Source organism: Typopeltis vanoorti, chromosome 13 (assembly GCF_054136105.1).
Source record: "Typopeltis vanoorti isolate ZY-2024b chromosome 13, IOZ_Tvanoo_1.0, whole genome shotgun sequence".
In the NCBI taxonomy this organism is placed as follows: Eukaryota; Metazoa; Arthropoda; class Arachnida; order Uropygi; family Thelyphonidae; genus Typopeltis; species Typopeltis vanoorti.
The window spans coordinates 65,960,523-65,974,329 of record NC_143561.1 but is presented as its reverse complement, the minus strand read 5'-3'; the positions used below and the strand labels follow the sequence as shown (position 1 = coordinate 65,974,329).

General features: G+C 36.1%; 1 protein-coding gene across 1 annotated transcript in view; it reads left to right on the top strand.

The window, feature by feature from the left end:
* LOC150100232 (uncharacterized) overlaps positions 1-13,807 on the top strand; it is a 160,907-nt gene that overhangs the window by 131,534 nt on the left and 15,566 nt on the right. The window lies entirely within an intron of this gene.

The following is a 13,807-nucleotide window of genomic DNA, read 5'->3' as shown; positions in this document are numbered from 1 at the left end:
CTTGTCTTTGCAAGTGTTTCCTTTTTAAATAACCATATTAATAAGCTTTAGCATTATATAAAATGTTTTAAGTATTTAATTACACTAAGCTAATTCATGTATAAGCTGTGAAAATAAGCTTAGGCCTGTACTATATGGTACAATCTTTGGTAGAATAAGATGTATAGATGTGCTACAGTGTTTAATCAAACTGTGCCAATTTTAATTTTTGTGTTTATAATTACCAATTTCTTTAGTTAATGAAATTATATTGTGAGAAAAGCATAATTTTTTAAATACTAGATTGTCTATTACATATGTCAGGTGTGCTGTATATACATGTAAGATTAAGATTTCTAATCGAGGATATTTGATGAATTTCATCAATTTGTAATGCTGTGGAAAGATAAGTAATTTTTTTCAGATTTTTACTAATAATGTTGAGTGAATTTATTGTTTTATAAATGTGCGAGATAGACTAAGTTATTTAGACATAAGTAAAACATTATATTACCTTAACTTTAGATATAGATATATTGCTGGTATGTCACCTATGCATAGCAGAACAATGGCAGCCAAGAAGTCTTTGTTGGAAGAGCTAAATTTGCATGATTTTGTGCAGTGTAAAATTTGTGAGATGTACTCATTGCAAAACTTGAAAGATTTGTGGAAGGAGAGCGAAATTGGTGAGAGAGTGTGTGATAGATGCTTTAAAAGTGAATACGGAGAGAACATTGATACAAGACCAAAGAATATAAATATCAATGATAATACTCAAAGTGTGATGGTGGTTGTTCAGGAGAACGTAAAAGACCTGAATACAGAAATTGTGTGCTTGCATATAGTCCTTCACAGGACAAAGTGCAAGGTTGAATGGCTGCAGAAATGGCAAGAGATCAGTCGAACTGAAAATAGTAAAAAACAAGAAGTCCTATAAGAATAATTGAGAGAATGAGTGTAAGCAAATAATTATTTACAGTGATTGTATGATAAGTGGAGTTCTTCATGAAAGCACTACAAAATCTTGTTTCCGTGATGTAAAAATGACTAATATTAGTAATGCTATCAGAATGCAGAAAGGGAAGTGAAAGAATTAATTGTTTGGGCTGGAACTAATGACCCAAGAGGTGAGAAATATTGTATGAGAGAGGATGTCAGAGAGTTGTTGGAAGAAACGAAAAAAAAAAGTGACAGGGTGAAGTTCGCAAGTTTGCTGCCACACTATGATAGAGATAAACTGAGAAGGAGAGCAATGATAAATCCTTCTGCAGATTGTGCAGAAGGAATGATGTAGAGATTGTGGACCTATGGCACGAGTTTGATAGATAGAAAGATTTCTATCTAGCTGTACAAATCTAGCCTGAGAGACTAGATTTGTACAGTGCTGATGGACTGCATTTAAATGGACTTGGAGTTAAGTATATATAGAGAGAGAGAGCTCTATTCAATTGAGATTGTGGAAATGTATAATCAGAAAAACTAAAGAAATTAGGATAGATGCAGACGAGTGTGTGCCCACCCATGAAGCAAATGAACAAAAAATGCTGAATCTAGTCTCTCAGGCAACAATATCCAATGGAGCAGTCGGTTCAGAATGTAAAGGTGGTTGGGGGGGGGGGGTCATACAGTTTCTGTATGCTAATGCTAGAAGCATCGGGAATAAGAAAGAAGATTTTTTGGCATTGGTTAGTGCAACCTTGCCAAAAGTTATAGGCTAGTTCTTGAAACTTGGCTAACAACAGAGGACATAGTTACAGGGATAGAATGTGATGGATTTAGTATTTTCTAGGAGGATAAACAAGATGGGGTAAGGTACTGCTGATGATAGCAGATGAATTGCAGCCAACAAGATTATGAATAAATCGGACAGTGGCAGTTCTTTTGAGTCAATCTGGTGTGAAATCAAAGCCAATAGGACAAAATATAAAATTGGTAGCTGCTATAGTCCAGGGATGATGTGAAATGCATCAACAAAGTAGTACAATGAGTGCAAGTCAAGTAATTATTATGGCAGTCTTCAACTTCAGAGACATAGATTAGAAGAAGGAAATGGAATTTATACACTTACTGAGAGATAATTACTTGAAGCAGAATGTGACAGAGAGGACTTGGGATATGAGAGTGTGTGTGTGTTGGATCTTGTTATAGGATCAGAAGACCTGTCCTGAGGTCGCTACATTGCCTCCGATTTGGGGAAAGTGATTATGTGGTCACTTGACTTGGGAGTTAGCAGAACATTTGGAAATTCCAGTTAAGAAGGGGTATGTGAAATGTAAGGCAGGTGATTATGATACACTTAGGAGGTAGCTTGAAGCAGTACCATGGCATAAAGATCTATCCCCAATGCACTGTGAACATCCTTCCTTGGATGTTCACAGTGATAAATTGGATAGGAGTTAGATGGATGAGTAGTATCATTAAGCATGAGCTACAAAAGAAAAAAGAAAACAAAATGTTGTGAACAATATATAAGGAAAAAGATGACCAGCTAACTCATGAACAGTTCAAGGATCAAGCAAGAAAGGTGACAGCATGGTAAAGAAGGCAAAATGAAATTATGAGAAATTAGCCAAAGAGGCAAGAGTTTTTTTTTCATTATGTGGCAAGTAGGAGGAAGGATAATATTAATGAGTGTAGATCATAGGTTGCCAAACTTTTTTGGGCCACCGCCCACTTTGCAAGACATAAATTTTGTAACGCCCCCATTATAACAGTTTGAATAAAACCATATTTCAAATATTTGAGACTGAATAAAACCATATTTCAAATACTCAGTACTGTACTGTCGACATTTCTTCTCATATTCAGACATAATGAAGTAATAAAATTTGCAAAAATATTCACAAAATAAAAGATTTAATTTACACTTTGTATGACTCCACTTATCTATCACATTTTCGACTGATGATTGTTGGCAAAGCACACAAAAAATAATGAAACTTATTCCTAAACCACTGGTATTTATAGATTTGAAATCTAGCCCGAATCGACTTGCATGCATTGACTTGTTTGTGATACATCGTACTCGTGCTTTGAACAAGTCACTGCAAGCACCCATATTCCTGTCAAAACATGCTGAATTGAGTGAATTACCTATGTAATAGTTGACCGACATTTTTTAAGTATATAAAAAATAGAAGTTAAAATATCCTGTATGACACATTCAATTTTTTATTTTGCACGCAAGCGCATTTTGTTCGTCCGACCACGAACATTGTCCGAATAATTATAAATAATAATTAATAAATAAAATAATTACACAAGATAACCATAGAAAACAGTATAATAAGTTTCGAATAATATTTGCTTTGTTTTTTCCCTCTAGTTAGCAATATAAGTTAGTGCTAACTAAAATTTACGATTTTATTTCTTTCTTGCCATTATTATTTTTACTCGTAATATTAAATTATATAAAATTGGGTTTATTTTTGTACAAATCAATTAGAAAAGTGGTTTTATATATTTTATATATATTTTGAAATGAAATATAACGAATATATTTGCTACTGTAAACATAACCTATTATACACACATACAGGGTGTTCGGGATAAATTTGACATATTTATAATTAATTATATTTTTCCGTAAGTTACATGTATTAACACACACTTCTCTTCATTTAAAAGTTTGGACCCTTCTTCATTCATATACAAGATGTCAGAAAGGATGGATAGCTGGAACCCACCTGAATCATGGAAGAGAATAACTTGTATCATGATGATTCGTGCCCGCCATCAAAATAAGGATATTACGACTGCTGCCCAATGCTCCCTGAATACAGTAAAAACAATCAGGCATGAACTAGAGACTTGCAATGGTGACTACGAGGATGTAGCAAGAAGAAAGATCCCTAGCAGACGATCTGATTGCGTTCGTACAGCAGAATTCCTCGCAAATCTGCAGGAACAGGTGTTGAAGAACCCTGGCATTGGAATTCGGGCTTTGTTCGTGGAGTTGCTAACTGTAGTCAAGCCCTGGATAACAAGGGTAGCCAATGGTAGGCCGTATGTATGGCAGCAGGATTCGGCCCCTTGCCACACCTCTGGGAAAAGTCAAAAATGGTTGTCTGAAAATTTCTACGACTTCACCAGTCCAAATGTTTGGCTCCAAACTCCCCAGACCTTAACCCCATGGATTATTTTGTATGGGGCGCAGTTGAAAAAGACACCAATCGCACTTCCAGTAATACAAAAGCCTAGTTAATGGATAAAATTAAAACAGTTTTTGCGGCCCTTCCCAGGGAGACTGTAGCATCAGCTTGTTCGAGGTTCCGAAGCAGAATTGAAGCTGTGATCGATGCTAATGGTGGTTATTTTGAGTAAATCTTGTTGATAGTATTGTAATTAACTCTGCCTGTAATGTTTTTTTGTCAATTCATTAAATTTAATAGATACAAAGAAGATTTTCTTTTTCCTTACGAAACTGTCAAATTTATCCCGAACACCCTGTATATACATGCTCTATTTTCTCATTGACATAGAAAATTGGCATCTATTTCTATCTGACATGGGAAATTTTCAAATGATTAAATAATTGAAATAGAAAATTGATAAAAAAATTGATCATGTAAGACGGGCATAAGGTGAATTAAAATGCAATATTTAAATTTTAAATCATTATCTAATCGCAAAATCACAAAAAATAATTAATTTTTAAATATATATTATTAATTTCTTCTATAAAGAGCCACCGACCCCTAGACCTCCCCCAAATGCTTCTGATACCACTATAGCCCCCCCCCCCCCCCAGAAGGCTTCAGCGCCACTGGGGGAGGGGGGGGTACCACCCACTTTGGGAACCTATGGTGTAGATGGTAGAGAGGTAACAGAGGCAGATGAAATTGTTGGGTTACTGAGTGACCATTTTGCAAGGGTATATCATCCAAGTGAAGATATTGTTATGTCAGAAGTGATAGAGACTGATGTGAAAACAGAGGTTGATAAATTAGAGGTACGTAGGATATTGCAGAATCTGAATGCAAATGCAGCTGTGGGCTTAGTTGGATATTGGCTGACATTTTAAGAGAATATGCAGGGGAACTGGCAATTGACTAGCTGTTTAATTTAAGTCTCAACTCTGGCAAAGTCCCAAGAAGGAGGACAAAATAATTCCTTTTTTTCTTTCTGTATTTTTTTTTTATGTGGTTCCCACCCACGAAAGGTTATTGGTAAACCTATGGTACATTTGTACCATGGGTGCAGTAAGGATTTTTTCCATCAATTTTATACATTTTATCCATCAATTTTTTTTATGAATTTTATACATTTTTTTATTTATTTTCCATAGTCCAAAAACTCTGATCTAGAGACCAAATATAGAACTTTTTCAAGCCACTTCAGGCCTTCAGTAAGTGAGGTGGTCTCACAGTAGGCAATGAAGTCTCCTTCATCTCACATCCTTTGTATAAGATAAGATCTAAGTCTGTGATAGCAAATTATAGACCAATCAGTATTTCAGGAGTGGTGGTAAAAGTACTGGAAAAGTTGGTCAAAAAGAGAATTCAGGAATGGATGGATAAGAATATGATGCTCTATGAGGGGGGCACATGGCTTTGTGAAGGGTTGATCATGCCTTAGTAATTTACTATCTTTTTTTATAATAGAGTGACAGCTGAGTTGGATAAAGGAAAATGGTTACACAATGATACTGCTGGATTTTGCAAAGCCATTTGACAGGATACCACATGGAACTCTATTATGCAAATTGCAACAAATGGGGATGGATATAAAACTGACGATATGGATAAAAGATTAGCTCATTTACAGATACCAAAAAGTAGTATATGGAGGAGCAAAATCCAAGAGAAGACAGGTGACTAGTAGTGTACCACAGGGCTCTGTGCTTCAGGGGGGATAAACAGTTTAATTTGTATTTTTAATTAAATACAAATGTTGTTTAATTTGTATCTAAATGATATAGAAAATAATTTGAAGGAAGATATTCAGTTGTGTGCTGAGGATGCAAAGTTGGATAAGGTTATGTAGAGAGCTTGCAGGATGATTTGATTAGCTGACAGTATAATCAAAACATACTAGATGTCATTTAATGTGGAAAAGTGTAAAGTTATGCATTTTAGGATGTAAAGATTACAAGCTGTGTACCACATTGAGTGAACTGTACTCCAGGAAATTGATGAAGCCAGGGATTTGGAGGTAGTAACAGTAGATAAAGAGTTGAAGTTTAGAGGACACATTGCTAAAGTAACCGAGGTAGCACTTTGAAGAATGCACTGACAAACAGAGATAAAGGAGTTATCATTCCTCTTTATAAAGCCTTGATATGACCACATCTGGATTACTGTTCTCACACCTGGGTTTCTTGGGGATAAGGAAGTGGTGGAGAAGATCCAAAAGCGAGTGACCAAGATGGTGAGTGGTCTGTGGAATGCTCCCTATGAGGCTACATTGAGGATTTCTGGATTGAAAAGTTGGTTGATAGACAAAAAATGGGGAGATATGATAGAAATATTTTAGTTACTTGATGGATTTTATAGGATTGTTGCATGGGAAATGTTCAATAGAGGGAGCAGAACAAGAAGTCATCCCTGGAAGTTGTGTAAGAGTGTGGTTAGCAAAGACGCGAGGACTAGATTTTTCACTTGGAGAGTGGTGAATGAATGGAACTAATTGTCAGAGTCAGCTGTGAGTGCTTTGTCTGTTAATGGAGAGGTATGATAGATTGTGTGGATAGTTTGGGTCTCCTGTGATGAGTCTTCAGACTCCATGGAGGTGCCCATGCAATAATAATAATAAAAGATTACTACTCCACTGAATAAATGCATTGATTTGATTATAAATTTATTTATTGGAAATGATCACTGTAATTTGTAACCATGCCTGCCTGGTTGGCCGAGTGGTTAGCATGTCTACTCTCCAGCCAAAAGGCTGCAGATTCGAATCCCACCTTGGACATGGATGTTTGTGAGTGTCGGTGGAAATATTAGTGCTGGTGGTAGATGGTGGTGGTGTAGTTGTGGTTAGAATGAGTTGTAGAGTAGCTGCCCTCCCTCGACGAGTCCTTGGGAGTCCAAGTGTCATAATAATAATAATAATAATGATAATTTCATTTAAATGCAGTCATGATATGAAAAACTTATGTTATTTGAAGTGTGTGAGATTTTACTGTTTTTATTATTATTATCCCATGGTATGATTACACCAGATCATAGAGGTCAAATTCGTGTATTTTATACAGCACCTTTTCTGGGTTGTTATAAAATTCACATTTAGAAATATCATACAAGTTAGTAAATGCACTGGTGATGCTTCCTCAATGTCACAAATTTTGCAGATGGGGAATACTTTTATGCCATTGCTAAACTTGATTGGTCTTGTGTGGCTGGTCTTGAGGTGAGAGATCATGGTAGTGGCACAGCGATTAAACTTGGAGTTAATGGTAGCTCCTGGTTTTTCTGATGAATACCTGTGGTGAGTCATGTCCTGGAGAATCATTCTTTTTTATTTTCATTCTTTTTTTTTTTTAAAGTTATTTTACCATTTTCAAGTAAAGTACTGTAACTATAACATGTAATGGTGGCTTCTTTTTCTCACTTCGTGACTAAAACGAAAACTGAAAGTATGATACATTTGGGGTGAAGAGGATACAGCAGGTTGAGTTTTTAATGCTTCATTTTTTTGCAGCCTTTCAAATAAAAATTAAAATAAAGTTATGAATCACTTCACTTTCCTCTGTCCTAAAGGACAGAGAAAAGTGAAGACAGGTTTATGTTATGACTTTTAGAGAAAAACTGGTAACTAAGATTGAAAATATTTTTTAGATTCTTTAAAAGGGGAATGCTGTAGTGTTCGAATTAAGGATTTCAGGTTCCAAAGTTTCCAGAGAGTTGGAACGAAATAAAACCATTTTAATAAATTTGTTGGCAGCCACCAGTGATCAAATAACAGTGAATGAGATGTTTTAAAATGAGGGGGAAGAGTATAAAATTTGCAAAGAAAATAATATATTTTTTTGAATGCATTTAGAACACACCTGAAAATTCACTTGCAATTTCTCTCTAGTAACTTGCCTGCGGCTGTGGATTTCTGGAGCCCTCTATATATGTCAAGGCCAGTACTGTGGTTTTGGCCACAGTTAGCCAGAACCACAGTATTGTTCTTTATTATATTGGAGTTCCTTGTTATATTTTCATGATTTATCAGTTATTTGTTATATGGTAAAAATCTAGTCTTGGCAACTCCTGTTTAGGTTAAATCTAGTCTTGGTAACAACTGTTTGGTTTAAATCTAGAGTAAATAGCAAGAAATTAATACCTGAAAGAAAATTGCTATTAAAGATGAGCTGGTAGCATTACATGTAATCCTTATTTTGTTGGGGAACTGTCATTAAGAAATTAGCCATGTTCCAAAGTGATGAATAATTTTCTGGTTTTTTAAAGAAATGGCATATGCAAAGAGTTTTTAACATTCATGGATCATATGGTGAAATATTCATCATAGAGTGATTTCACAATGTTAATTATTCACCCATGCAGGTATAGAAAATCTTTGTGTTAATATCTTCTGGTGAACGAGTGATTTAGACCATGAACAGTTCTCCCTACTTTTATGTAAATATTTTGCTTCAAGTGTGTCCCTACTTATATTCATTTCACATATTGTATGCATGACTGCTCTTGGTGGGCAAATACAATTTTTGAAGTTTGCATATCAAAAATTAAAAAATTTACTAAACCAGATAGAAGATGCATAATATTAAGTCCCAGCTTTTTTTTTTATGTGAATCCCACCTATAAAAAAAGTTGTAAACCTACAGTACTTTAGTATAGGTAGTCCCTGACTTACACAAGTTATCATGAAAGTGGCAAATTATAAAATGTTACTTAACATGCCCACATTATTCGCATGCCATCTAGCAGCAGTCTTCAATAAGGCAGACAGCACACAAAAGATTGTATGCTTTCCTTCCTTGGTGTCACTTTGAACACTGACATACTATATTTTTAGTGTTTGCACACACTGTGGTAAGAATACATTGATGACTGGAAAAATTAACAGAAGTGGAAAAGGAAACCCATGTGTAAATACTCCAAAATTTGTCTGGAGATGAAAATGAAAACTCTTCAGTCATCTCTTGATAAGTTTATAAAAAGACTGAATGGCTAAATTAAACATTTTAAAAAAAAATTTTCTCTTTCTGCATACTATTTATACTGTATTACATTGCTTTGCATGACTAATTACATGTTGAAATCTAATTTGTGTGTGTAAAGTCTGTAAATGAAAGTAACGAAAATAACCTTTAAAATATGTTAATACACTACTGCATATACACATACTGAAAACATGTAAGTGAATATGATTAATAGGGGAAGGGATGAAATTCAACTTAAGTAACATTTGAATGTCTGTGTAATATAATCCTTATATAAGTTGGGAGAGGGTGGATGCCTGCATTAGTACCATGGGTGAGCTGAGGATTAGGTAATCTGAATAAAATGTTCTAGAAGCCAAATATGGAGCTTTTTTTAAGCCATTTCATATCTTCTATAAGCAATATGATGGTCATACACATTGAAATTCATCTACTATCTAAAGTCATCCACAAACATATAAACCCATGGTAGGATTCAGACTCACAGAATATTGGTTCTCCACCTGGCCAACCAGGCTGGCATTACTTTATTAAGCTAATATTTTTGTTATCCTATTGATTAGCATCATTAAAGTGAATAAGAGATTTCTGCTATTAGAAAAATTATTGAATTGGAAGCTCATGGTTACAGTGTTTGCTTTCAAAGTGTTTTTATAGGAAAAAGGATAACATTGTTTCTGTTTTTGATGAATTATATTCTACTTCTGGAAGATGGTATGAAATTTTTAAGTACCTGCAAGCTTTTTAAAACAAGAACAAACATAAAAAGGAATGCTATTCCTGCTCACTAACAGAAATATATCACATGGTAAAGATTTTAAATGAGTATTTGAAAAAAAATCTGTAAACATTTTGAAAATAATGCTAAAATGTTTCTGAGGTTTAAAAAAAATAAATGTAATCTTTTATTCCACCAATTTCTTCAAAATAGCTACTCAAAAAAGTTACAAATAAATTATTTTTCTCTGAAACCAACTGATACAGTTGCAAAAATAGATTCTAAAGGCACCATTTCTTTATCCTACATTGGCAGTTTCAAGATAGATATTATACCAGCCTGGTTGGCTACTCTCCAGCCAAAAGGCTGCAGGTTTGAATCCTGCCATGGGCATGGATGTCTGTGAAAATACTAGTGGTGGTAGATGGCGCTGGTGTAGATGATGAAGGTAGTTGCCTTTGGTGGAGACGGAAGATGTAGAGTAGGTGCCCTACCTCGATGAGGCTCAGGATTCCCTGGAGGTGTTACATAATAATAATATATAGTGCATTCACACTATGCAGGATTTTCTGTGTTTTCCAAAAGATTGCATTCCTTTTGAAAAAATCTTGGAGTGTACAGGATTCCATGTAACTGTAGCAAAATTTACATCAAACAGACTTAGACGTTCAGACATCCTGAGAAAAAAGAATATGGGGACAATGTTGAGTGTAAAAGGGGAGATAAAAGTGGCCTAATTGCACATTGTTTTCTCAGAAATGGAATGGTTCTTTATCCTTAGTGCCCTATCTGGAAGAAACCAATCTCTTATTGAAGATGTTTAAGGAATCCTCAGAGGTGATATAATTGCACGGTGCCTTAAACAGAAACTAGAGCCTTGTATTTCGTGACATTTGGAAATCTCTTATACATTTATATAACCTATCAGATCTCCATTTTGCCAATAACTATCTTTACACATTAATGATCATTTCATGCTTGATATGCCAAATGACACACGATTAGTCTGTGTTAGGTTATATATATATATCAAAATGACTGCTGTTAGAGGTGTTCAGGATTTTGTATATTCTCTAGTACATTTATCTTCTTTAAGCTTAATTAGTAGAACAGTGAAATATGTGGAAGTTTTTTGTATAGGTTCTCTATTGAGAATGTAGTTATTTTTGTTGTTTTCTATTTTCCTGTCTCTATTTTTGTTTTTATGAAATAACAGATTTTTCATAGAAAATATATAAATTTGGTTTAAAACGTTTGAAAACTTGAACAGATTTGTTTAAGTCAAAAACATCATCTTCATAGAATAAAGACCTGACCTCAACATGAGCAAGTGAGGAAATTGTTACAATCGTATGGGAGTGCTAGAAGAGGAGAGAATGGAAACAGTAGGAGAGATGGAATGAGAGAGCAGCATGGGAGTGCTAGAAGAGAAGAGAATGGAAACAGTAGGAGAGATGGAATAAGAGAGAGGCATGGGAGTGCTAGAAGAGGAGAGAATGGAAACAGTAGGAGAGATGGAATGAGAGAGGGGTATGGGAGTGCTAGAAGAGGAGAGAATGGAAACAGTAGGAGAGATGGAATGAGAGAGGGGTATGGGAGTGCTAGAAGAGGAGAAAATGGAAACAGTAGGAGAGAGTGGAATGGTAAGAGATATAATGTATGGGGACTCAATGATCCGTGGTGTTCAAGATACAATGTGTGAGGAGTGTTTGCCAGGAGGAACGACAGAAAATGTGGCTTTGGCAGTTAAGAGAGGTGAAAGGTGGATGAGATGATTGTGATGGTGGGAACAAATGACTTGAGTGGTGGTGTAAATATGGCAGTGAGAGATATGAGATTCTTGCTTGAGGTGGTATGAAAGAAGACACAGAGAGGAAAGATAGTGTGTGTGTGTTGCCTAGGTATGATAATGACGAGCTGAGCAGAAGAGCGGTAATATTGAATGACATAATAGCTAGAATGCGTGACAAGAGAGGACTGGAATATGTGGATGCTTGGAGTGCATTTGAGGACAGAGAGGAATTGTATGCGAGAGACTGTTTACATTTGAATGAGGAAGGACGTAGGCATCTGGAGAGATTGCTGTTCTGAAAAAGTCAATGTATCCCAGGGAGGATGGTAGCAGGGGGTGGCCTCTTGTGGGAATGGTTACTTGGGAAAAGGGGGAACGACATCAGCTAACACTGAGCCCAGTGGAGTCTTGAGAGGATAATGCTGGGTATAGAAACAACAGCATTTATATGCTTTATACTAATGCCAGGAGTATCCAGAATAAAGGAGAGGAATTGGTGGCGCAGATAGCATCAGCCCGGCCAAAAATTATTGGTATCACTGAGACGTAGTGGACAGAAGAGGATATAATGACAGGAATAGAAGTCGCTGGGTACAGCATTTTTCGGCAGGATAGGAAGGGAAAGTGTGGTGGTGAAGTACTGCTTATGATAAGTGACGACCTATGTCCTCTAAGAGTGGAGACTTTGGAAGGTAGTGGCACTAATGATTTTGAAAGCATATGGTGTGAGGTAGAGGTGGGCAAGACAGGATATTTAGTGGGGCGTTGCTACAGACCCAGGAGCACAGAGGGTGGGGACCAGGAAATGTTTAGACAGTTGAGTTTGGCAAGTGTAAGAAGAATGATTGTTAAGGGAGATTTTAACTATAGTAGTATAAACTGCGGAGAGGAAGATGCATGTAGCAATAAGGGAATGGAATTTCTAGAATTCTTGAGGGACAAATGTCTTAGGCAACATGTAATAGAGGGAACAAGTGGTTCAAGAGTTTTGGATTTGGTTATAGCATCAGAAGAGTTGATAATAACTGAAATGACATTTTTCCCACCAGTTGGAGAGAGTGACCATATGGTTTTGACTTGGAAAATGAATAGACATGCAGGAGTATTAAAGAGACGGGAACGTATGTGGAATTATAAGACAGGTGATTATAATAGTCTAAGACGTCAACTTGGGGAAGTTTCGTGGAGGGAGGAATTGAAAGGCCGGGATATTATTAGTGCGTGGGAAATTATGCAAGAATATTTGTTAGCAGCAATAGTAAGCTGTATTCAACAAGTGAAGAAGAGGACACAATTTGGTGTAAAGTGGATGACAAACAATATTAAACAAGACTGCATGTGAAAAAAGAGGTTATGGAAGAGATATAAAGAGACAGGTGAAGAGCAGATGCATGAAGAATATAAGACACAGGCCAGGAGAGTGACTAGTATGGTAAGGAAGGCGAAACTGGAATATGAGAAAAAAGAAAATCCTAGGGAATTTTTTTTAGCTATGTGGCCAAGTAGGAGGAGAAATGACTGTGGAAGAATGATATTGTGGGATAAAAATGGGAATAGAGTGACTGATGCAGAGGACATAGTGGAATTGTTCAATGAACACTTTATTGGAGTATTTCATCCTGGAGGAGTAAATTTTAATACTAGAGAGATTGGGCAGGTTTGAGGTTTAGAGGTACAGGAGGAGTGTGCTTCAAATACTGAGTACTCTGAATGTCAGTAAAGCTGTGGGACTGGATGGTATTTCACCACGAGTTTTGAGAGAATGTGCTAGGGAAGTGACAGTGCCTTTGACCTGGCTTTTCAATGAAAGTATGGCTGCGGGAAAGGTGCCCATGGAATGGAAGGAAGGTAAGATAGTGCCATTGCATAAGGGTGGTAGCAGACTGGAAGTGTCTAATTATAGGCCAGTTTGTGTGTCATCAGTAGTTAGTAAGATCTTGGAAAAAGTAGTGAAGGACCTTATACAGCATTGGGCAGATGTAGGTAATGTTATCTGTGAGAGTCAACATGAATTTGTGAAGGGGCACTCTGGTTTTAGCAATATGCTAGTCTTTTATGATAAAGTTACAAGAGCATTAGATGACGGAAAGGCATATACTACCATTTTCTTAGACTTAGCGAAGGCATTTGACAGGGCGCCACATGATAAGCTGATATTCAAGTTGCAACACATGGGTATGGATGTCAGATTGGTCAACTGGATTCA